A 24,530-nucleotide genomic window follows, 5' to 3' on the forward strand; every position below is an offset into this window, starting at 1 on the left:
CGTCAAACGCAACGCGATCAGTGGATCGAATCAGCCTTTTGCCACACTCTCTCTACTCCCTTTTCCCATCACATATCAGATCGGAAAGGCATTTATTTTCAAAAAGAATTGAGAAAAGGTTAGTGGAAATAAAGCATCTAACATGTGTTAATAAGTGTTTCTCGGTTAGAGTGTGTGGCAAAAGGCGAATTCGAAACCACTGATCGATATGCGTCAAAACTTAACGACATGCGCCTTACCTCTACGCTACAGCCATGGTAAAAGACTGTACCCACATCTCTGTCTTTATCCCCTTCGAACAGACGCACAGCACATCCACTAAGAAGACCCCGGCAAACAGAAAGTGTGCCCGAACAACTTTTTTCATTGGAGGCAACAAAATTTGCAAGAATACTTTTATGTTGCTTATGGAGTGTCAGAAACACCAAAGTTTGTCGTTTTGTGTTCATTCTAAGAACACACACACGTTATCTCATGTTTAGACCTTCCCATACCTACCTATTGTTCTTAACTGTTGTTTTAATTGTAATCGTTAGCATCGTATAACTTGCCAAAAAACTCCATTACTATAATGGCTTTTGGATGGTAATGTTAGCATCTTTATTATTAGTAGTATCCGGTCCGATTTTTCCCGTTGCGTCTGTCGTTACTAGCAACCATGCAGCTTTACAGGGGGTATGGCTTATCTAAATGAGATGTAAATGAGCCCTATTGTCCCTCCCAGCAGGTGAGAACAGGTGAGAACTGCAAAACTTTAGAGGCTGTTTTCTCTCATTTACACTTTTCTAAAGGCATACATTCAGATGGCCACAACTTTTCCAAATATTATCAGATTTCCATGTGTTACACATCGTTGGAAAGCTTGGAGACTACACTTTTAGAATCTGTGAATAACTCAAAATGCCCTAGAACCAACTTGTGTCCCTACTTTCCGTGACTGGTCACATATGATCATACTTCCTGGTTCTAGTAAGAACTCGAGCTGCTGCATGTTGGACTAGCTGGAGTTTGTTTATTAAGCGAGCAGGGCAGCCACCCAGTAGAGCATTACAATAATCTAGCCTTGAGCTCATGAACGCATGTACTAACTGTTCAGCATTTTGCATTGAAAGCATGTGCCGTAATTTAGATATATTTTAAGATGGTAGAATGCGGTTTTACAGATGCTAGAAACGTGGCTTTCAAATGAAAGATTGGTATCAGAGAGCACACCCAGGTTCCTCACTGACGACGAGGGCTTGACAGAGCAGTCATCAAGTGTTAGACAGTATTCTAGGTTACTTCTTGTGGAGCTTTTCTCTCCAATAATAAAAAAATCTGTTTTATCTGAATTAAGTTGCAGGAAATTACTATTAATCCAATTTTTTATATCAGCATTTTATATCATGCATTCCGTTAAACTTGTGAATTAGGTGGTTTCATCAGGGTGTGAGGAAATATAGAAATGAGTATCGTCAGCATAACAATGAAAACTAACGCCATGCTTCCTAATGATATCTCCCAGTGGTAGCATATACAGGGTGAAAAGCAAAGGTCCTAACACTGAGCCTTGCGGTACCCTATACTGAACTTGTGATCGGTGTGACATCACTTCATTTACAGATGTTATCACAAACTGATAACAGTCAGATAAGTACGATTTAAACCATGCCAATGCAGTTCCACTAATGCCAACATAATTTTCGATTCTATTCAGAAGAATATTGTGATTGACAGTATTGAATGCAGCACTAAGATCGAGTAACACTAATAGAGAGATACAACCACAATCAGATGATAAGAGTAAATCATTTGTAACTCTAATTAGAGCAATCTCAGTACTATGATACAGTCTAAATCCTGACTGGAAATCCTCACATATATAATTTCTTTCTAAAAAGGAACATTATTGTGAAGACACTGCCTTTTCTAGTATTTTTGATAGAAACAGTAGATTCGAGATTGGCCTGTAATTGACTTCGGATAAAAATTTATCCGAATTTAAATTCTTTAGGATCAAGTAGCGTTTTTTTAATAATTGGTTAAATTATAGCCAACTTAAAAGTTTTCGGTACATATCCTAATGTCAAGGATGAATTAATAATAATAAGCAGAGTATCTATGACCTCTGGAAGCATCTCTTTTAGTTGCCTAGTCGGTATAGGGTCAAGCATACATGTTGTTGATTTTGATGATTTAACAAGTTTAGCCAATTCTTCTCCTCCTATAGCAGTGAATGAGTGTATTTTTTCCTCAGTGACACTACAATTCTCTGTCTGAAGTGATACTGTAGTAGACGGCTGCATGGTTATAATATTATTCCTAATATTATCAATCTTACTAGTAAAGACGTTCATAAAGTCATTACTGCTGTGTTGTTTACAAAGGTCAGAAGTTGAAGCTTTATTTTTTGTTAATTTAGCCACTGTATCGAATAAATACCTAGGGTTGTGTTTGTTTTCTTCTAAAAGAGTTGAGAAATAAGCAGATCTAGCAGTTTTCATGGCCTTTCTATATGCAATCATGCTCTCTTTCCACAAATTGCGAAAAACCTCCAGTTTTGTTTTCTTCCAGCTGCGCTCCATTTTTCTGGCTGCTGTTTTAAGAGCCCGAGTGTTCTCGTTGTATCAGTCCGTTAGATTATTTGCTTTAATCTCCTTTAAGTGCCGGGGAGCCACCAATCCGATTGAAGCAACGTCATGACGTAACCGGCGACGGCGTACGCGGAAGCTATAAGAAGGCGACGCCCCAAACAACAGACAGCCTTTGCGATGAAGCGAGCGCTCTACGTGTAGGTGTGGCGACGAGACGCAGTGTCTCATTCCCTCTCAGGGAACAAGGGTTACAATAGTAACCCGAGACGTTCCCTATATCGAGGGAACTCAACACTGCGTCGACGAGTGACGACACTCTGGGAACGTCAATACCCACTATGCCACACCGAGACACGCCCATCCTGGTGTGAAGCTGGAAACCAGGCACACTCAGGACGCAAGCAGTCTAGCACCCGGCGTAGCCGGGAGGTCCAGCTTATAAAATCTTATAAAGGTGTGTGGATTAGCCCAACCCGCCGCCTCACAAATCTCAATAAGTGAGGCTCCCGAAAGGAGGGCCACCGAGGAGGCCAAACCCCTCGTAGAGTGAGCCCTCACGGCCATGGGTGAAGGCATACTGCGCACCCGATAAGCCGCGGCTATAGCCTGCACGATCCAGTTACTAATTGTCTGTCTCGCCGCAGGCAACCCTTTCTTAGGGGGGCCAAAGCACACCAGAAGCTGGTCCGATTTCCTCCATTGAGCTGACCTGTCCAGATAGATCCTCAATGCCCTAACCGGGCAGAGCAGGTGCAGCCTAGCTTCCTCTGCCGTCGCGTGAGGCGGAGGATGAAAAGCCTGAAGAAATACTGACCCCATCCCCGACGATGGGACCTTGGGCAAGTAGCCCGGTCTGGGATGCAAAATAGCTTTCACCCCGCCCGGGGCAAACTCCAAGCATGCCGGTGTGACCGCCAATGCCTGGAGGTCCCCCACTCTCCTCAGAGAAGTGATGGCGAGGAGAAAGGCTACCTTCAGGGTCAGATTTCTCGCCTCAGCCGACTCCAATGGTTCGAAGGGGGCCTCGGCCAGCCCTTCGAGAACCACTGCCAGGTCCCAAGCCGGGACTCTGGGATGAGCCGCAGGCCTCAATCTTCTAGCCCCACGGAGAAAACATACAACCAAGTGGTGTCTACCCAAAGGGCCCCCTTCCAAAGGCGAGTGGAAAGCCCCTATGGCAACCACATACATCTTCAGAGTGGATGGGGTCAAACCGGCGGAGAGACGGTCTTGCAGGAACTCCAGCACTGAAGCGACTGCGCAGTCAACTGGGTTCACCCCCCTTTCTCTACACCAGCTAGTGAAGACATTCCACTTTAGGCTATACAGTTTCCTCGTAGAGGGAGCCCTAGAGCTGAGAATGGTCTCAACGACCTCTTGTGGCAGACCCTCCTCTAGGTACTGTGCCCCCTCAGGGGCCAGACCCAGAGGTTCCACAACTCTGGCCTGGGGTGGAAAATCATACCCCCTGCCTGAGACAGCAGATCCCTCCTCAGAGGGACCTGCCATGGGGTTCCGTCTAGAAGTGCCACAATGTCGGAGAACCAAGCTCGGGACGGCCACTGGGGTGCCACTAATAGGAGGCTGATGCCCTCCCGGCGGACTCGCTCTAGAACTCCCGGGAGCAGAATGATCGGGGGAAATGTGTACAGACGCTGCCTCGGCCACATCTGTGTCATGGCATCCAGCCCCAACGGGGCTGAGGCTGAACCACAGCGGGCAGTGGGTCGTTTCTAAGGATGCAAACAGATCCACTTCCACTGGGCCGAACCTCTCGCACATGGCCTCCACCACCTCTGGGTGGAGCCGCCACTCACCGGGCCTCAGCCCCTGCCTCGACAGGACATCTGCTCCCTGGTTCTGGTCCCCTGGGACATACATCGCTCTGAGAGACGACAGTTTCCCCTGGGACCACAGGAGGATCTGAAGCGCCAACCTGCATAGTGGGCGCGACCTCAGACCCCCCTGGTGATTCAGATACGATACCACTGACGTATTGTCGGATTGTATCAGGACATGGTGGCCGTGAAGGTCTGGGAGAAAGCTCCCCAAAGCTTTGTAAACCGCCAACATTTCCAAGCAATTTATGTGCCAGGAGGAATGTTGGGGTCCCCACGAACCCCTCATGAACCGGCCTTCCATGACCGCGCCCCAGCCTGTGAGGGAGGCGTCTGTTGAAAGGATCTTCCTGCAACATAACGCTCCTAACACAGGCCCTTGGGACAGGAACCTCGGATTCTTCCATATGACAAGGGAACGAAGGCATCTGCGCGTTACCCTGATCATACGGAAAGGTTTTCCCCTCGAGGAAAACCCCTTGGTCCCTAGCCACCACTGGAGGGGCCTCATGTATAGCAGACCTAACGGAATCACGTCGGACGCTGCTGCCATGAGTCCCAGCAGTCTCTGAAACTGCTTCACAGTGCGGCTGTGGCCTAGCTTCACTCCTGAGACCTCCGCCAGTATAGAACCCACACGTGCGGGAGACATGCTCGCTCGCATCGAGGTTGAGTCCCATACCACCCCGAGGAACGTGGTCCTCTGGGTGGGTGTTAACACGCTCTTGGCCGTGTTTAGTCTCAGCCCCAAGCACCTGAGATGGGCTAAAACGACATCTCGATGCCGAATCGCCATCTCGCGCGACTGTGCCATAATGAGCCAGTCGTCGATGTAATTCAGCACACGGATGCCCTGCAGCCTCATAGGGGCCAGAGCCGCATCCATGCACTTCGTGAAGGTGCGAGGGGAAAGAGCTAGACCGAAAGGAAGTACCCGATATTGGTACGCTTCGCCCCCGAAAGCGAACCTCAGGAACTTCCTGTGGGCAGGAAGGATGGAGACGTGAAAATATGCGTCCTTTAGATCTATCGTGACGAACCAGTCCTCGAACTGGATCAGACTCACGATCATTTGAATTGTGAGCATCTTGAACCTGAATCTCCTCAGAGACCGATTCAAGTACCTCAGATCTAATATTGTACGTAAACCTCCACCCTTTTTGGGAACAATGAAATAACGGCTGTAAAAGCCCGACTCCCTGTCTGGCGGAGGGATTTTTTCTATCGCCTCCTTGACCAGCAGAGACTGTACTTCTTGTTCCATAACCTGCCTCTGGGCCGGGGGGACCACAGTCCAGACCACCCCGCTGAACTTTGGTGGTGGAACTCTGAACTGTAATCTGTACCCCCTTCCCACTGTACTCAGGACCCAAGCAGAAATATTCGGGAGGCACATCCATGCGCCGATATATTCTACTAGGGGAACCAGCCTCTCGAGGCTGGTCTCTGGTACCCACCGAACCCCCTGCCCGACCCCCTGAAGCGGCCACCCGGCAGAGCTTAGTCGGGGAGGATTTTCGGTGTGCGCACGCATTCGCTGCCCCGCCGCAGGTCGAATTCGAGGCGGCTGGGACGGCGCACGTACGCGGGAAATTGATGAGGCCCGAAGCGTTGTTAACGGCGGGAACACAGCATCGATTTCCCCAGAGCTGCGGGATCGGAACGACCTCGGTCGTCCGCCCCCGGGAAGGCCAGCTCTGAGCGATCCTGCCGCAGCTAGGACCGCTTGCCAGAAGCCTTCTTCGCCTGAAGGACTTCCCTCAAGTCGCCCTTCGGCTTAGAAGACTTCTGGCGAGAACGTCGCCTCCTTTGCCAGGCTCCCTCGGGAGGGGCGCGGGAAGCGACGCTCTCTTTCTGCGCCTGCCTATGGGCGCTGGTGGAGGGCCGGGACTGGCCACCAGAGACCTCCCTGCTGGCTACAGGAGGCCCCTGGCGGCGAGGGAGGTACTGCCGGAAAGCCGCCGACTGCTTCCTCACCTCCTGGAATCTCTCGACAACGCTGTTGACTGCGTCGCCGAAGAGACCCACAGGAGCTATCGGGGAATCCAGAAGGAAGGATTTCTCCTTCTCCTTCATCCCCGACAGGTTCAACCAGAGGTGCCTCTCCACGCACACCATGCCAGCCATAAAGCGGCCGATGGCACGGGCCATCTCTTTGGTGACGCGGAGAGACAAGTCGGTAGCTTTCCGCAGCTCAGTGATATCGTCCGGAGACGGACCTTCTCCCTCATCGAGCTCTTTGAGGAGCTCAGCTTGGTAGGCCTGCAGTACCGCCATGGTGTGCAGGCAACTACCAGCTCTTCCGGCCGCTCGATATGCCCTGCCCACCAGGGACGACGTGGCTGTGGCAAGGGGGGCGTGGTTCAGCGAGGTCTGCAGCGGGAGAGAGAGCCGCGGGACGAGCGGTAAGTGAGTGGGTTGGACGCAGATTAATAACACCTGTCTCTTGTTCCAGTAATGAGCGCGGAGACGGGATAAAACACCAGCGGAACCAGAGACCAGGGAGAGAGAGAGTCGGACTGTTGATGCGACCCACAAAGAGACTGAACCTGACCCGGAAGCCGGAAGTGCTGTGAACCGGAAGTGTTTATTGTTCATGAGTTTTGACTGCCAACACACGCCTGAGTGTGATTTAAGTTACTATAATAAAAGAGCATCAATAGTCCTGCCGACCCCCGTGTCCTCTTCCTTCCTTCTATACAAACTTTGCTACACTGGTGCCGAAACCCGGGAAGGAAGTAGGACCGAGCCGCCGCCATGCAGACGCCCTCCGCCACGCCATTTGCGGATATCATCAACTCCCTCGCGGTCCTCCACCAAGAACAACACCAGGCGATGCTAGACCTTCGGACGGAACAGGAGCGCCGCTTCGAGGCGATAGTCCAAGGCCAGCAAGAGGACCGCGAGCGGTTCCGGAGCTGGATGGATCGGGAGGTTCGCGCCGAGGCCGCCGGGCTGGCCAGCGCACCGGTCCACGTGCCCCTCCATAAAATGGGGCCGGAAGACGACCCGGAGGCCTTCATAGATCTGTTTCAGAAGGCCGCGGAGGCCTGCGGGTGGCCCCGGGCACAGTGGCCGGTGCGCCTCATCCCGCTACTATCAGGAGAAGCCCAGGCGGCCGCGCAACAACTACCGGTCGCGAACCTCCTGAAATACGACGATCTGAAGAGGGCCATCCTTCAGCGGGTCGGCCGGACCCCGGAACAACACAGACAGCGGTTCCGATCCATGGAGTGGGGTGAGTCCGGCCGACCCTTCGCAATGGCCCAACAGCTCCGGGACGAGTGCCGCAGATGGCTTCTGGCCGGCGGAAGCGACGTGGACCATGTTGTCGATCTGGTGGTGCTGGAGCAGTTTATCGCTCGGCTCCCAAGGAAGACCGCCGAGTGGGTCCAGTGCCACCGGCCCACGTCGCTGGAGACGGCCATCAACCTGGCGGAGGACCACCTGGTGGCGTGCCCGGGGGTCGGCGAGCCCCCATTAACTTCTCCCTCTCTCTCTTCTCCCTCTCTCTCTCTCTCTCGCCCTGTCCCTCTCCCCAGGTCCCGCCCTCCAGGCCCTCCTCGCGTCCCCCCCAGAGGCCGGGGTGGGATGGGCCTCGGACCGTCCGGGAGTTCGCGGGCTCCGCCCAGGGGGGCGGGGCCGCTGGGGGCTGGTAGTGACAATGGCTCTGGTTCCGCCCCCTTTCCGCGCTCATTCTCCAACCCACTCCCCGCCGCAGGGGCGGCGGGTAGGCCTGGGCTGGCCTGCTGGTGGTGCGGTGATCCGGATCATTTTGTGGACCGATGTCCGATGATGGACATCGGAACAATGATCCGGATCCCGAACGTCCAGCGGACCACCCCCGATCAGGCAGGAGAGTACCAAATTCCTGTGAATATCAAGGGGGGTACATATCAGGCCTTGGTGGATTCAGGATGTAACCAAACCTCGATCCATCAAAGCCTGATGCAGCCTGGGGCATTGGATACAAGCCGCATGGTTAAGGTGCGGTGTGTGCACGGGGATGTGGTGGAATATCCGGTTGTCCCGGTCCCGATACAGTTTCGGGGGAAAAAGCATAGTATAGAGGTGGCGGTTAGTCCACACCTCCGGCATCCGCTAATTCTGGGGACAAATTGGCCCGCCTTTCCGGCTTTATTGGGGTCGTTATGCGCGGATGCCGCTTGGGAGAAAAAGGCGAGGAGGGGGCTGGCGCGAGTGCAGATTGGGGAGACTGAGACGGGACCCTTGGGGACAGCTTCAGAGGAACCGAGCGGGATCGAGAGACTGATTCTCTCGGACCGCGATGACTTTCCTCTGGAGCAGTCACAAGATGAGACCCTCAAAAATGCCTTCCAGCAGGTCCGATCGATTGACGGTCAGTCTCTCCAACCTGCCTTGCCTGTCTCGTATCCATATTTTGCCATAATCAAGGATCGGTTGTATCGAGTGACCCAAGACACTCAGACAAAGGTAGATACAACCCAATTTTTAGTACCAAAGAGCCGCCGGGAAATGCTTTTCCAGGCGGCTCACTCTAACCCGATGGCGGGCCACCTGGGACAGGCGGCCACGCTGAATCGTTTAATGACCCGATTTTTTTGGCCAGGCATTCATGACAATGTGCGCAGGTGGTGCGCGTCTTGTCCTGAATGTCAGTTGGTAAATCCACTGGCCGCCCCAAAAGCGCCATTGCGCCCCCTTCCATTAATGCAGGTCCCCTTCGAGAGAATTGCGATGGACCTCATCGGGCCATTAGAGCGATCCGCACGCGGACATCGTTTTGCGCTAGTTATCGTGGACTACGCAACACGATATCCGGAAGCAGTGGCTCTCCGCAACATCTCTGCGAAGAGTGTTGCGGACGCACTGTTTCGTTTAATCTCCCGAGTGGGGATTCCGAAGGAAATCCTCACTGATCAAGGCACGGCGTTTATGTCACGCACGTTAAGCGAATTGTACGGATTATTGGGCATTAAATCCATTTGAACAAGCGTCTATCACCCACAAACAGACGGCTTGGTCGAACGATTTAATCGCACTCTTAAATCCATGATCCGTAAATTCGTACAGGAAGACGCCAAAAATTGGGATTGGTGGTTAGAACCCCTCTTATTTGCTGTGCGGGAGGTCCCGCAAGCCTCCACGGGGTTTTCCCCCTTCGAGCTTCGCTACGGACGGCAGCCCCGGGGGGTGCTGGACGTCCTACGAGAAACTTGGGAGGAGGGGCCTTCTTTGGCTAAGAACGAAATTCAGTATGTGCTGGACTTGCGAACAAAACTCCACACCTTGGGGCGGCTATCGAGGGAGAATTTGTTGCAAGCCCAGGACCGCCAGAGCCGGTCATATAACAGGGGTACAAAACTACTCAAATTCACACCGGGAGAGAAAGTGCTCGTTCTACTCCCTACGTCGAGCTCAAAATTAATGTCAAAGTGGCAGGGGCCGTTTGAGGTCGCACGACAGGTAGGAGAGCTCGATTATGAAGTGATACGATCCGATAGGAACGGGGCACGTCAAATATACCACCTCAACCTGCTAAAAAAATGGAATGAGGTGGAATCAGTGTTGTTGATCGGGGGAGAGGATGATCTCGGGCCAGAGGCGAGCATTAAAGCGCAATCAGTCGCGCTGGCCCCTGGGGGAGATCACCTCTCACCGTTACAACTCACTGATTTATCAAAATTGCAGGCGGAGTTCGCTGACGTGTTCTCGCCCCTACCGGGACGTACCAACTTGATTCAGCACCATATCGAGACCGAGCCGGGCGTGGTAGTTCGCAGCCGGCCGTATCGCTTGCCTGAACACAAGAAAAAAGTAGTTCAGGAAGAATTAGGCGCAATGCTCGACATGGGAGTAATCGAGGAGTCCAACAGTGACTGGGCAAGCCCGATAGTTTTGGTTCCCAAAACAGACGGCTCGGTCAGGTTCTGTGTGGACTACCGCAAGGTGAACGCTGTGTCGAAATTCGACGCGTATCCAATGCCGCGGGTTGACGAGTTGCTTGATCGGTTAGGCACGGCTCGATTTTATTCGACACTGGACTTAACAAAGGGCTATTGGCAGATCCCCTTGTCTCCATTGTCCAAAGAAAAGACAGCTTTCACCACGCCGTTTGGATTACACCAATTCGTCACGCTTCCTTTCGGCTTGTTCGGGGCGCCCGCAACCTTCCAGCGACTCATGGATAGGATTTTGCGCCCCCATGCTGCATATGCTGCTGCGTACCTGGATGACATAGTGATTTATAGTCACGATTGGCAGCGGCATATGCAGCAGTGAGGGCGGTCCTGAGGTCGCTGAGGGGAGCGGGGCTCACGGCCAACCCAAAGAAGTGTGCGATTGGGCGGGTGGAAGTAAGGTATCTGGGCTTCCACTTGGGTCATGGTCAGGTGCGTCCCCAAATTGATAAGACTGCCGCAATTGCAACCTGTCCGAGGCCCAAGACCAAAAAGGAGGTAAGACAGTTTTTGGGGCTGGCGGGATATTATAGACGGTTTATACCAAATTATTCGGACCTCACCAGCCCTTTGACTGATCTTACTAGAAAGGGGCTACCAGATACGGTCCAGTGGACGGAGCCGTGTCAACAGGCTTTTACCCAAGTGAAGGCTGCTCTATGTGGCGGGCCGCTTTTACACTCCCCTGACTTTTCTCTCCCTTTCTTGTTGCAGACTGACGCGTCGGACAGGGGGCTGGGCGCAGTCCTGGCCCAGGAGGTGGAGGGGGGGGGAGCGGCCGGTGCTGTACATTAGCCGTAAGCTCTCCAAGAGGGAAGCTAAGTACAGCACCATAGAGAAGGAGTGTTTGGCCATCAGATGGGCCGTTCTCACTCTCCGCTATTACCTCCTGGGGCGGGAGTTCACCCTCTGTTCGGACCACGCTCCTCTCCAATGGCTCCACCGCATGAAGGATACCAACGCGTGGATCACCCGTTGGTATCTAGCTCTTCAGCCGTTTAAATTCAAGGTGGTCCACAGGCCGGGTGCTCAGATGGCTGTGGCCGATTTCCTCTCCAGAAATGGGGGGGGGGGGGGGGCTGCAGGCCGGACGGCTCCCCGGCCTGAGTCGGGCGGTGGGGGTATGTGGCAAGGGGGGCGTGGTTCAGCGAGGTCTGCAGCGGGAGAGAGAGCCGCGGGACGAGCGGTAAGTGAGTGGGTTGGACGCAGATTAATAACACCTGTCTCTTGTTCCAGTAATGAGCGCGGAGACGGGATAAAACACCAGCGGAACCAGAGACCAGGGAGAGAGAGAGTCGGACTGTTGATGCGACCCACAAAGAGACTGAACCTGACCCGGAAGCCGGAAGTGCTGTGAACCGGAAGTGTTTATTGTTCATGAGTTTTGACTGCCAACACACGCCTGAGTGTGATTTAAGTTACTATAATAAAAGAGCATCAACAGTCCTGCCGACCCCCGTGTCCTCTTCCTTCCTTCTATACGAACTTTGCTACAGTGTCCCTGCATGGCTCGGTGGGCAGGACAGGGGCTTTCAGGGACGCTGCTGCCTCGGGAGACAGATAGCTCGCTAACGCCTCCTCGACGCGAGGCAGCGTCCCATAGCCAGCCTCAGCCGCGCCCACAACACACCCGAAGTCGAGAACTGGGGGTGTCGATAGGCGCGACGAGTACGGTTTTCCCCAGGATTTGCACAACTCGTTGTGCAAATCTGGGAAAAACGGCAAGCCCCTGCGTGGCGGCTGAACACGCTTTTTGAAGAAGTGTCCATCCAACCTGCTCACAGGCTGGACTTCCACCTCTTCCTGTGGCCAGTTGATACTGAGTTTGGCCACAGCACATGTCAGCACGTCCACGAGCTCTTCTTGAGCGGGAGAGTGAAGAGGTGAATTCACCTGCACTCCGCCCGCCTCCAGGCTGAACTGATCTGACCCCTCGGAATCAGACAGCATCAGCACTGGGTTATCGACCTCGTGGGAAGAAGCCGCAGCGCGGGCTTCCTCACGAGGCGGAAGAGCGTCTGAATCATCGGACGAGGATTGGGAAGTTGCCTCAGCATGCCCGCCTCCCGTCGCGAGATCCAGTTGTGAGCCCCAGGATCTACGCCGCCGCGCTGCCTCGACAGACGCGGGACCAGAACCACGGGGCTCGCGAGCCTGGCCGCCTTCGGTGAAAACGGCCAGCCGTGAGCGCAGCACCCGGAGCGGCAGCTTCTCACACTCGCTGCAGGCGGCACCCTCAAGCGCCGCCTGAGCGTGCTGCGCTCCGAGACACTGCACACACAGCTGGTGTGTGTCCGAGCCCGTAATGAAGCGCGGGCACGGATGAACACACCTCCTAATTTTAAACAATATTCACACAGAGCGCCTCGCTGAAGAGCAAAGACTGTCTGTTGTTTGGGGCGGCGCCTTCTTATAGCTTCCACGTACGCCGTCGCCGGTTACGTCATGACGTTGCACCAATCGGATTGGTGGCTGATTTCATACATACTTCAGAGCCGTCACGCTGGGGGCGTTCCCAGAGTGTCGTTACTCGACGACGCAGTGTTGAGTTCCCTCGATATAGGGAACTTTCATTTTTCAAACTTTCATTGAATAACTTTCATTATTCAAATCAATTGACTGACTGTTAGGCTGCATTAACTAGGTCAGCCGGAACCGGGAACACTTCCCATAACACCTGATGTACTCGTTACATCATAAAAAGAGTGGCATCCACACTATGTTAGTCTCTCTGTTTTTCCAGAGGTTTATCCCGGATCTGGACCCTGTCCGGATCGGATGGTGGACCTGCCTGGACATGACCAACGCATCCTGGAGTGTCTGCTGAGCCGTGTCAATTGGTGTCTCCTCCGAATTTGCCTCACCGGCACGTCATGCTCAAAAACCCGTCTCAGGCGCAATAACTCCGATCTTTTATGTATTCATACTCTTGTGTAATCGACGCCCCATCATAAATAAACCCGTCTCTTCCGTGATACCCTGAAATTTTGAATATTCCGATCTAATATGATTTCTGACCATATGAGGTTGCCAGAATAATAATCATACACGGTGTGTTAATAGGCCAGAGGAGAACTGGCACCCCGACTGAGTCTGGTTTCTCCCAAGGTTTATTTTTCCCCATCATGCCCTGATCTCATTCAATTCCACTTCCTGATCTCATTCAGAGCAGACGTGTTTTCCCACTGCTCCCGCTCCGCTCTTGCGTTTGCTCTTGTTTTTTGTCCTGTTCAACTTTTTTTTTCTCTGACCCCCTGCTTGCTGGACTCCTGAAAATACTGGAAATGGAATTGATTAACTGGTCACTCAGCGCAATTGACAAGATTTTCCCACAAAGGAAGGGTGCTCCGGGAGAACCCATCTGCCCGGACGGGACCTTCACTGCGGGCTACATGCGGGACGCCTGGAACAACTGGCAAGTCCTGTGCCTGGAAGCCCTGTCCGTGGAGGATGCAGAGGATATATTCATATTTGTATTTTTGATAGCGGGGTTCCTATTTCTCGGCCTTGGGACTGCCCTGACATATCGGAAGATTTGTAAGACAGCTGCCTGCAAATTCACCCAGCCGCTGTCTGCCGAAATTATAGGGTGCTTCGGGGTGTGAGTGACCGACTGAAGGTATTAGATCGGAGAGTGACACAGACCGATGAACTGAACCGTTACGTCTCAGCTCGGACTGTGGAAACACAGAAAAGAGTGGACACCATCGGAGGACAGACTGGTGAACTTCTACGGATTATGACCGGTCTGGGTATGAAATTGGACGAAATGTCCAAGTCACTCCATGAGCCGGACGTACGCCAGGAACGCTGAGGATCAGGGACTGATTGATTACGATCCGGACAAATTACCGAAGATCAACTAAAATGGATTAAAATTGCTTCATTTCACCCTTCACCCCCCACCTTCTCCCTTTCTCTCGGTTGGGAGGTCAGCTTGACAGCTGGGTCTGCTATCGTTCCCCGTGCACTGCCTTATCTCCCTTCAAGGGCAAGCCACAGAACTGAACTGTAAACATCTTAAGTTATGGCTAACATTCTCACAACACAAACTCAGACTCTTACTCGCACCATACACACCCACCCCGATCCCATCCCCTCCTCCATCCGTCTGCCTCTTCCCTCCCTTCCTCCCTTACCCAATCCAAACAAAAAATTCCATCACGTGACCACGTGTGCTGTGTTATGTTATGTTGTGTTTCTTATGTATGTACGTATGCTATGCTTTGCAAAATCTGCATTTTTTTTCTTCGGAGAGCGTGTGGCAGCGCTGGTAAATAGCTGCAGCCCGGAGAGTAAATGGAAATTACCTGTTTATATTTGACTTTCGGTTATGTTATTAAATGGATAGTCTGTTTAATGTTGGCACAAGAAGAAAGAAATGTGTTATTGCAATAGCATTAGCAAAGTTATTGCTCATTGAACAAAGCAACATTCTTCTTCTTCATAATCATAATAATAATAATAATACTTTCATTTATTCACATCACAACCTAACCATAAGCGCTACTCTTCTGCACAATGGTAATGGTCAAAACTTCAACATAACAGAAATTATTTAAATGTCAACCTTAAATAAACATTATACATTAACAGATGTTTCCCTTCACTTAAAAACACATTAAACAAAACTTAATTTCAATATTAATCTCCATTTCCAGCCATATGCAAAGCATGATGGAAATAACAATGGTGTCTCTAAATAAAACTGAAAATTTTAATGATTTACCCCCTCAATGATGTTTAATTAGTTTTGTTTCAATGTTATTTTCATTTCTATGTAATCAAATAACACAAAATTGTTGTAAATACAATTATCATTAATTCCAATGAAAAACTCACAGAGCAACACTGATTTATCTAATTCTCAATCACTCCTCAAATGTTTATTATTAAGTCTGCACCGTTCTGGTCTGAAGATCTTTCCTAAAGATTCCCTCAACAGGTGCAGAACAAGCTGCTATGGCAAGATGATCATGTATATGAATTTCTTTGAATTTTTATTGAATTTCAGTTCCACTTCCTTTAATTCAAATTCAAATTGTAATTCTATATACTGTTTTTGACATCAATTCAAATTAGAGAATTCAATCCAATTCAATAATTGAATTGGAATTTAAAAGACATTCTCAATTCAATTCTGAATTGTGCACAAGCCTGGTACCCACATAATTACGATTGTGCCGTTATTTTGACCTTCTTCGGTGGAAGTAATGGCATTGGGAATACTGGATGAGATTCGTCTGATATGAGTTTAAAAAAAAATACCATAAAAACTGTTCAGTTTCTCGGAGAAACCGATCATTTCATGTCTTTGGACATCAATATTTTGCCACGAGCCACAGGGTTTAATATGGATTTGTATGTCTATTTGTTTTTTACTCTCATAGTGGCTCACATAGAAAACACCCCATTTACTTGCATTATACGAGCAACGGTTGAAGTTAAAAATTTTCATTTGTGTTTTACTGAAGAAACAAACACACCTACATCTCGGATGCCGTCCCGCCTCTTTGCCCATGTTCTGTTATCCGGGCATCACGTGCTGTCAAGATGGCAACGGCCAACTTCTCTCTACTTTGCGCTTCAAAACTGCACTTCAGAATCCTATGGGTGACGTCACGGACACTAGACCATATTTTTTTACCGTCTATGGTCTAGACCACTGGTTCTCAAATGAGGGTACGCATACCCCTGGGGGTAGGTGAAGATACTCCAGGGGGACTTCTATGGGCCGCTTTATGTTAGCCGTCCACCATTTTAGAACGGTCAAAGCCGGTCGTGAACACGCTTTGTGACCACTCAAATGTCCCATTGCACGCGCAAGCAATCAGTTGACTATGGTTGACAGGACAGAAGCAGTGCATATGGAGAGCGGGAGAGCGGGAGCGGGAGAACTCTGCCGTCCATTCTGGCAGAGTTTGTCTTGCTGATCTCGCAGCTGAAACGTGTATTACAAATACAGACTATAATATCGTCATTCTGACCAGTGTTCTCCTCCGAGATGTGTTTTGATTTATGATGGGCAGCATATATCTGCTGCAAATGCCCCATTCCCAAACACACATGCATATGGTTCAAGAAGTTCAACTGTAACTGAACTGCGCAGTGCGCACATTCTGATGCTTAAATTATGAATGGGTCAAACGCATTTGCAAAAACGGTTGCAAAACTTTTTTCTTTTTCTTTTTTCATTTAGTTATTTTGGCTTGGAATTTCGATTGTTAGGAATCTGAACTGAATTTGTAAATACTTTTAACATTGAAGACATTGAATTTAATAAACAAAATACATTTTCAAAATTAAGTGCATGCAAAATAATCCGTTCCCTGAATCATCAGCCTTTATATTGTGAGTGTACACAAATAGTAGTCAGATTAATTACGCCTTGCACTTATCAGTATGGTTAAAAAAGACGGAGTAGGCTATTGTGAGTTATATTCACTGTCATAAAGAAAAATATCCATCAGTAACAGCGGCGTATTCGTTGGCCAGAAAGGTAAGATTTTAAAATATAAATATATTTATAAAAGCAAATGCAAAAGCAAATCCATGCAAAAATCCTTTGAAAATAATTATTTAATAAATATTTCAGTAAAATATAAGTTCATCAAATAAATTTTATATTCAGTAGTATGCTTTTCAAATTCATTATCCTTAAGACCCCACCCGAGGTCTCCCCCAGGATGGTTTGATCCAACCTGTCATTTGCCGCCTGTCATTAACTGTCATTCACTTGGATTAATGATGGAGTGGTGGTTGAAGCGTAGCAGCAGTTCTTTTGAAAATACAGAGAGTCAAGTGGCGAAGAAGGCCAAACCAGAGCCGGCAAAATTCCGGCTGTATATAGAAGATTATGTTTTAATTGGATTTACGTCCACAAGTTGCAATCCACCCAAGGCACTGTTTTTTTTCTGTGGGGAGAAATTAGCTAACAGCAGCATGAATCCAGCACAACATCATCTTAAGACAAAACATGTATGTCACGTTGGTAAGCCACAGAGTTTTTTAAGAGGAAACTGTCAGAATTCAGATCATCTCAAGACACAATGCGAAAGGCATCCACAACATCAGCCAAAGCCCTGGAGGCCTCTTTTGCAGTGTCTTTGCTCGTAGCGAAGGCCAAGAAGCCATTCACAATCGCTGAAGACCTCCTCCTTCCAGCGGCTGTAGTGCTGGCTGAGACTATGCTGGACAAAAACGCAGCGGAGAAATTAAAGACCGTGCCTTTGTCAAATGACACTATTTTCCGCAGAGTAGATGCTATGGGAACAGACATTGTTGAGCAAGTTGTGGGAAAACTTAGTGACTCCTTTTCACTCCAGCTGGATGAATCCACAGATGTCAGTGGGAATGCACAACTTGTTGCTATTGCGAGTACCTCAGTTGATACTGACAACATTTATGAGCACATACTATTCTGCAAAAGTTTGGAGGGGAAAACAACAGGAGAGGAAATATTTAATGTTGTTAATGCCACTTTCTGTGAAAACGGTTTGAGCTGTAAATCCTGCAGCAACATCTGTACAGACGCGGCAGCATCAATGACAGGCAGTGCAAAAAAACGAATAGCGCGCATTAAAAAAAAGAAATCCCATTGTGATGTGGACTCACTGTGTCATACACAGAGAGGCATTGGCGTCCAAGAAAATGAGCCCTATATTACACAACGTTTTGAACAGCAGCATCAGAGTGATGAACTTTATTAAGTTATGGCCACTTAATGCAGGTCTGTTTCACCGCATCTGCGAAAATATGGGAGCTGAACACACACAACTGCTTCTGCACACAGAAGTATGCTGGCTCTCTCGATGGAGAATACTCAACCGGCTGTTGGAATTAGGATCCGGTAAGTACACGCCTTCCTCCAGATCTCCCCATGCCACCTTGTTCCAGGACACAGACTGGCTTGCAAAGCTGTGCAATCTGGCAGATATATTCAGCAAATTGAACAAACTGAATATGTCTCTGCAGGACAAAAGCATTTTAAACCTGTATGACAAGGTGGGTGGCTTCCTGAAGAAAGCAGAGCTGTGGAGAATGGCCTGTGCACAGGAGGATTTCACCTGCTTTCCTCAGCTGGATAATTTTCTCTCTAGCGAGGATGTTGCCAGAGCTCCAGTCAAGTTGGTCATAGTGGGACATTTGATCAAGTTGATTCAGGATTTTCATTCCTACTTTCTTGACATGGAGGAGAAATCTGCACAGCTGGATTGGGTGAGAAACCCATTTCTCTTGTCCAAAGCAAACAGAAGTCAACTCTCTGTCATCTATCAGGAAAAACTCTCAGAAGTGTCATCGGATCGTGGCCTCCAGATGAAGTTTGCCATGTTCACACTTTCAAAGTTTTGGGTGTGTGTGAAGCAGGAGCACCCTGACCTGGGACAGAAAGCTTTGGAGCAGCTACTACCCTTTGCATCCACATATTCATGTGAGGCCTCTTTCTCTGCAATGACTGTGATCAAAACAAAGCAGAGAAACAGACTGTGCCTGGAGAAGAGCTTGATCACAGCGGTTGCCTCCCTGCCACCAAGAAGCCAGACAGCTATCTTACAAACACACACAAAGCAGTTTATCCTTTTCAAAATGTTTACTTGTGTGATCCTTTTGTAAAACTGAAATACAAAAAACAAGAAATTAAATTACAACATGTACATTAATTTGTTGGATATAATATAAACGTGTGCGCTACAATCTGCACGTGCGTAACTGTCACGGCTGGGATACAGAAAGACACGATGAGAGATCCAAGTGCAGTTATGTCATTTATTCAGGGTAAATCTAAAAGGGAAAACAGTCCATGCAGGGGTCAAAACCAAAACATCAATCCAGAACATAAACTGAACAGGACACAAAGCGAGAACAAGACTAGAGACGGACGTGAATATCAAACAAGGACTCCGTGCCACATATTAAGACAGACCGGTATACATACACACAGAGAGACAAACACTAATGGGGAATTAACTGAGTGCAATAATTACTGACCAGTGACAGCTGAGTGCAATGATTAGAGAGAGACCGTGGGAAATGAGGTGACAGACACCGTAGGGAAGGAGGACATCTAGTGGATACCCAGGAAACACAACCTAGACACTGTGACAGTAACATTATAGAAAACTTCCCGACATTTTCATATTGATCACAAACTTATTTTCAATAGGAAATATTAGCTATGTGACTACATAATACTTTAAAATATCTTTACAAATAGCAAATAAACTTACAGGCATATCTTTCTCCAAGGTGAAGACTGTTATGCTCTGTATTGAAATCGTTGCTGCACGTTGAACCTGTGCCGAACCACTAAATCAACACTGTGACTGCTTGTGTGCAGAAAATAAAAAAACTGCAATAGCGAAAATGTCCACTAGGGGGTGGAGCTCATACACCATGACCAGATAATAGGCAGAACAATTATAATGAATTTACTGTTCCTGAAAAACTAAATAATAAAACAAACTAAACTTTTTTGTGAATTTTTTGTTTTAATTTTTTACATGTGTTCCAAAGTTTAATAAATCCGAAACTGATGGCACAGTGCTCTGTTTGAAATTATTATTTTTTTCAACCAAAAATGCTTTGCGTTGGTTAGGGGGTACTTGGCTGAGAAAACATTTAACAGGGGGTACATCACTGAAAAAAGGTTGAGAACCACTGGTCTAGACTCACACAAATCCACAAATAGTAGACTCCACCCACTGTCTACTTAGGCCATTCAGACGGCCATATTGTTCTGACCAATCACAGAACATTCTCGTTCCAACCAATCACGTTTTGGCCAGTGCCGCAGAACCTGGTCAGTTGACCCGAAGGCCCAAACGGGCAACGTGGTGGAGAACCAGGTCTCTGTTTTTGCACACCCACTGAGAGTGGCCCAGAATGGGCCAGTCGTCGAGGTAGTTCAGGATACAAACCCCTTGCTGCCTGAGTGGTGCAAGGTCTGCCTCGACAATCTTCGTAAAGATGCGAGGGGACAGAGCTAGCCTGAATGGGAGCATTGCATACTGATATGCCTGTCCTTTGAATGCGGAAGGATGGACACATGGAAGTATGCATCCTTCAGATCAACCGCTGCAAACAAATCTGCCGGACGAACTTATTCGAAAAGGTCAGCAGTCAACATCCTGAACGGAAGCCTGTGAAGAGATCGGTTAAGGACGCGAAAGTCCAGGATTGGTCGTAACCCACCAGTTTTCTTGTGTACAATTAAGTAAGGGCTCTATAAACCAGACTTCATCTCGGCTGGAGGGACAGGCTCAATCACGTCCTTCACCAGCAGGGCGATCTTCTCATGCATGACAGGGGCATTGGCCTCACCATGGTGAAGCAGACATCTCAGAAGCAGGGAGGAGCCCACACGAACTAAATCGCGTAGCCGAGCCTGATGGTCACCGCGACCAATAGATAGCCCAGCCTGGGATATGGGGGCATTGCTGAAACGTGTTCGCTCGGCGTCCCGCATATCGGCCAGGTTGAGCCACAGATGTCTCTCCTGGACCACAGCTGTGGACATCACCTGGCCCAGGAAGCGTGCGTTAACCTTCGTTGCCCGGAGGGCAAGGTAGGTCGCGGCACACAGTTCATCTCTGAGCCCTGGGTTAGCTTCACCCTTGTGCATGTCGCACAGCAACTTGGCCTGGTAGGCCTGGAGAGTTGCCATGACATGCAGAGAAGCAGCGGCCTGCCCCGCAGCTATGTAGGATTTCGCCACCATAGGCGAGCGTGTGCAGTCACTGCTGCCTTGCCTCCGTCAAATCAAGTGCAAGAGTGCGGTTCCACTGAAACTATTTCAGAGGCTCGGGCATATGGCATCTGCAGCCGTGGTGACACCGCTCAGATTGCTTCATATGAGACCGCTTCAGCACTGGCTTCGCGATCGAGTCCCGAGATGGGCATGGCAGTCTGGCATGCTCAGGGTCCCAGTGACTTGAGCCTGCAGACAGACAGACACTCACCCAATGGTCGAACCTCAGCCTTCTACAGGCCGGTATACCCTTAGAACAAGTTTCCAGGCATGTTTTTATGTCAACAGATGCCTCCAATACGAGTTGGTGTGCCATGTGCAATGCTGCTGGACAGCACTCCAGCGTCGCCTGCATGTCAATTGCCTCGAGTTGCTGGCAGTCCGGTTCACTCTGCACCACTTCCGGGCATTGCTGAAGGGTCAACATGTACTAGTCAGGTCGGACAACACAGCCGTTGTAGCGTACATCAACCACCAGGGCGGTCTACGCTCCCACCGCATGTCCCAACTTGCCCGCCATCTCGTTTTATGAAGTCAGAAGCGCCTGAGGTCCCTTCGTGTTGTCCATATCCCGGGGATCCTGAACCGTGCATGAAGACAGCGCTCCTGACGGCATTGGCTTCCATCAAGAGGGTAGGGGACCTGCAGGCATTTTTAGTTGACGAAGCGTGCCTGGAATTTGGGCCGGGTGACTCCGTTCAGAGACCAGGTGGTGAACCTGCAAGCGCTGCCCTTGGAGGAGGCAGACCAAGCCTTGGCACTGCTCTGTCCAGTACGTGCTCTAAGCGCTTACGTAGACAGGACGCGGTGTTTCAGGACCTCAGACCAGCTCTTTGTCTCTTATGGTGGGAAGCTGAAAGAGAAGGCTCTCTCAAAGCAAAGGTTGTCTCACTGGATAGTGGACACCATTGTTTTGGCATACCAGCAGCAGGGGCACCCATGCCCCCTTGGGGTTAGGGCACACTCCACTCTCCACCTTCGGCCATACTAGTCTTACACCAGAGGACTACACAGGGCACTGGAAGACATCCGAGTGGCGTGATTAAATTGGGACCAAATTGCGGTTAAATTGTGACCAACTTGGGACTGACGTTACTCGGAGTGAATGAACGAAGGGGAACGTCTTGGTTACGTATGTAACCCTCGTTCCCTGAGGAGGGAATGGAGACGTAACGTCCCTCTGCCACATCCGCTGTACCGCTGGAATGGCCGGGAGTTCAGCCTTGGCTCCTCAGCAGGTAAACATAATGCGATCATGCCAGCTACTTCCTTATATACTCACGTAGGTAGGCGGAATTACGCATGCAAATCTTGCATGCTCATGGCATTGGCACTGCCATTGGCCGTTTTCTAGATCTCGAAGTTGATAGGCTTCTAAGCGAAACCCCCATTCTGGTTGACGCTTCTCCCTCAATCTCTCCTCTCCATCATGTGAACTGACAGGGGAGCTTAAGCTCATTAAATATGCTATTGTATCCAATCCTAGCTGTGGGAGTTTACTTCCAAGTCTCCAGTACATCACGCCCATCAAAACCCAGCTTTTGGAAGAGAGCCTCAAAACCAGTGTAGAAAATAGCCTATTACTTATTAGTTATGATGTTTTTGGATGTAAAAACCAAACAAACTTAATTAGTTGACCTCAGTATAAAAAAACGAAAAACGGCTAGTTCATAACACCTTTAAACAGTATTTAAAACTACTTTCTTGAGTAAATTATTTGTATGCTAGCATAATTCCTTTATATTCGCCTGTTGTGTATGCTTCAAGTATCAAAATAACATTAGGACGTTAACAACATAAAAATAAAATTAAGAAGAAAAAATAAATTACCACTATAGCCAGTAGATGGTGGAAGAGGAACACTTATTGGCTCATTAGCCATTTTTTTCTATTTTGAATTCATTTTTATAGATTATCTAATCAATATTATACCATTAAAATATCTATTTGTGTTACTTTATTTGTACTGGAATGTAAAATATATATAACCTGGATGCCAGCCGACCTTAGCCCCGCCCACAAATTTTTTAGGTCGGGCAGTTCGGTCTGGCCTTGCTCCATAGAGGAGTAATTATCCCAGAAACAGAAACTGTTTGGACCAATGAAATCATCAGGGTGGGCTTTAGCCGATGACGGACAGATAATAAACAGTAACGTAATCATGCACGTCATCAAAGGGGCTTGGATTATATTTGTTTGAATCCTAAACGGAGAGCTTGCTTGTATATGCATTCACCTTCACAATTTCTCTCAGAAATGATGATCATTTTGGGTAAGTACTCTGTGTATCATTAAATTATTTTATTTTTTTACATCACCGGCAAAGATTGTGTATTCCAGCCTGATTTCAGCACGCGTGCAGATGGGGTTGCCAAGTTTTTACAACAAAACCCACCAACTACTAGCCCTAAACAATAGCTTCTCGGGGGGTTCTCCAGGGAAAAAATGGCATTTGGGTGGTAAAATGTGTGTTATTTTGGCAAGGTTGCCTGCTAAAATTCACACTCATGGGTCTATATATCACATAATATATAACCGCGGAACTCGCTTCAACCCGCGGACATAGAAAACAACTAAAAAATAGAAAACAACATTGAAAAAATAAAAGGACTATGTCAAAGTCATTTGAATTCACCGTATTAACTGTAACAGCTGGTGCAGCTATGACCAGGAACCACAACAGTCACATCTATGACATCAATTACATTTTATTCATTGATTTTATGTCAGATGACGTCAAATGTCAATTTCAAAATGAGTCCAGAATACAGTCCAAATGCTGATGTTGTATTATCCTTACACTTCTCTTTATGTGTTTTTGACCTACCGTAGCTTCTGTTTGTTCACCAGTCTTATGCAGCAAAAAGCATGCTTGTTTTTATTTCAATATGTGTGGCATCCAATATATTTTTTAAATAAAAATAAAAATATAAATTAAGCCAAATCACAGAAACTGCAAGAATGATTTTTAACATCAGTGTCAGGTAAGAATAATATGCGTGCATATAATTTATGGAAGTTTATTATAAACAGTCACTTTTATAAAATCATGTGATATAATTTTTTTTTATCCATTTGAATTCTATCAATAAATAATTTGTTTAAAGACATGTCATACATGATATTTGCAAACACAGCACATGACCTTCTTTAAAGTCCATGTTATAGAAAACAATTAAATGTATTAGGATATAATAGGTCACTTTCAATTATGTGCAAATGTATTTTTTGCAACTCAAAATTTTGTAAGTTCAGAAGACCAGTATTTATTAAAGATATAATATATTATTTAGTTTTTTACTTATTTTTCACAATAAAGTGATAGATATTTGTGATAGCCTATGATATGAAAGGGTTAAATTATGAAAAAACGAGACAAGGTGACACACAGACAGTGAGAGAGACCCCCTCCACAAACACACACACAAAC

At 48.4% G+C, this 24,530-nt stretch overlaps 1 protein-coding gene and 1 long non-coding RNA gene across 2 annotated transcripts in view; one reads left to right on the forward strand and one right to left on the reverse strand.

The window, feature by feature from the left end:
- LOC137093105 (uncharacterized) overlaps positions 1 to 7,184 on the forward strand; it is a 614,166-nt gene extending 606,982 nt beyond the window's left edge. The window contains exon 3 of the long non-coding RNA XR_010908393.1: positions 6,867 to 7,184. This is a non-coding gene — a long non-coding RNA (uncharacterized lncRNA). The remainder of the gene's footprint in view (positions 1 to 6,866) is intronic.
- The window catches only part of si:ch211-255i20.3 (transmembrane emp24 domain-containing protein 11), a 74,858-nt gene that overhangs the window by 5,211 nt on the left and 45,117 nt on the right, over positions 1 to 24,530 (reverse strand). The window lies entirely within an intron of this gene.

The sequence above is a fragment of the Pseudorasbora parva genome, chromosome 11, assembly GCF_024679245.1.
Source record: "Pseudorasbora parva isolate DD20220531a chromosome 11, ASM2467924v1, whole genome shotgun sequence".
Lineage (NCBI taxonomy): Eukaryota > Metazoa > Chordata > Actinopteri > Cypriniformes > Gobionidae > Pseudorasbora > Pseudorasbora parva.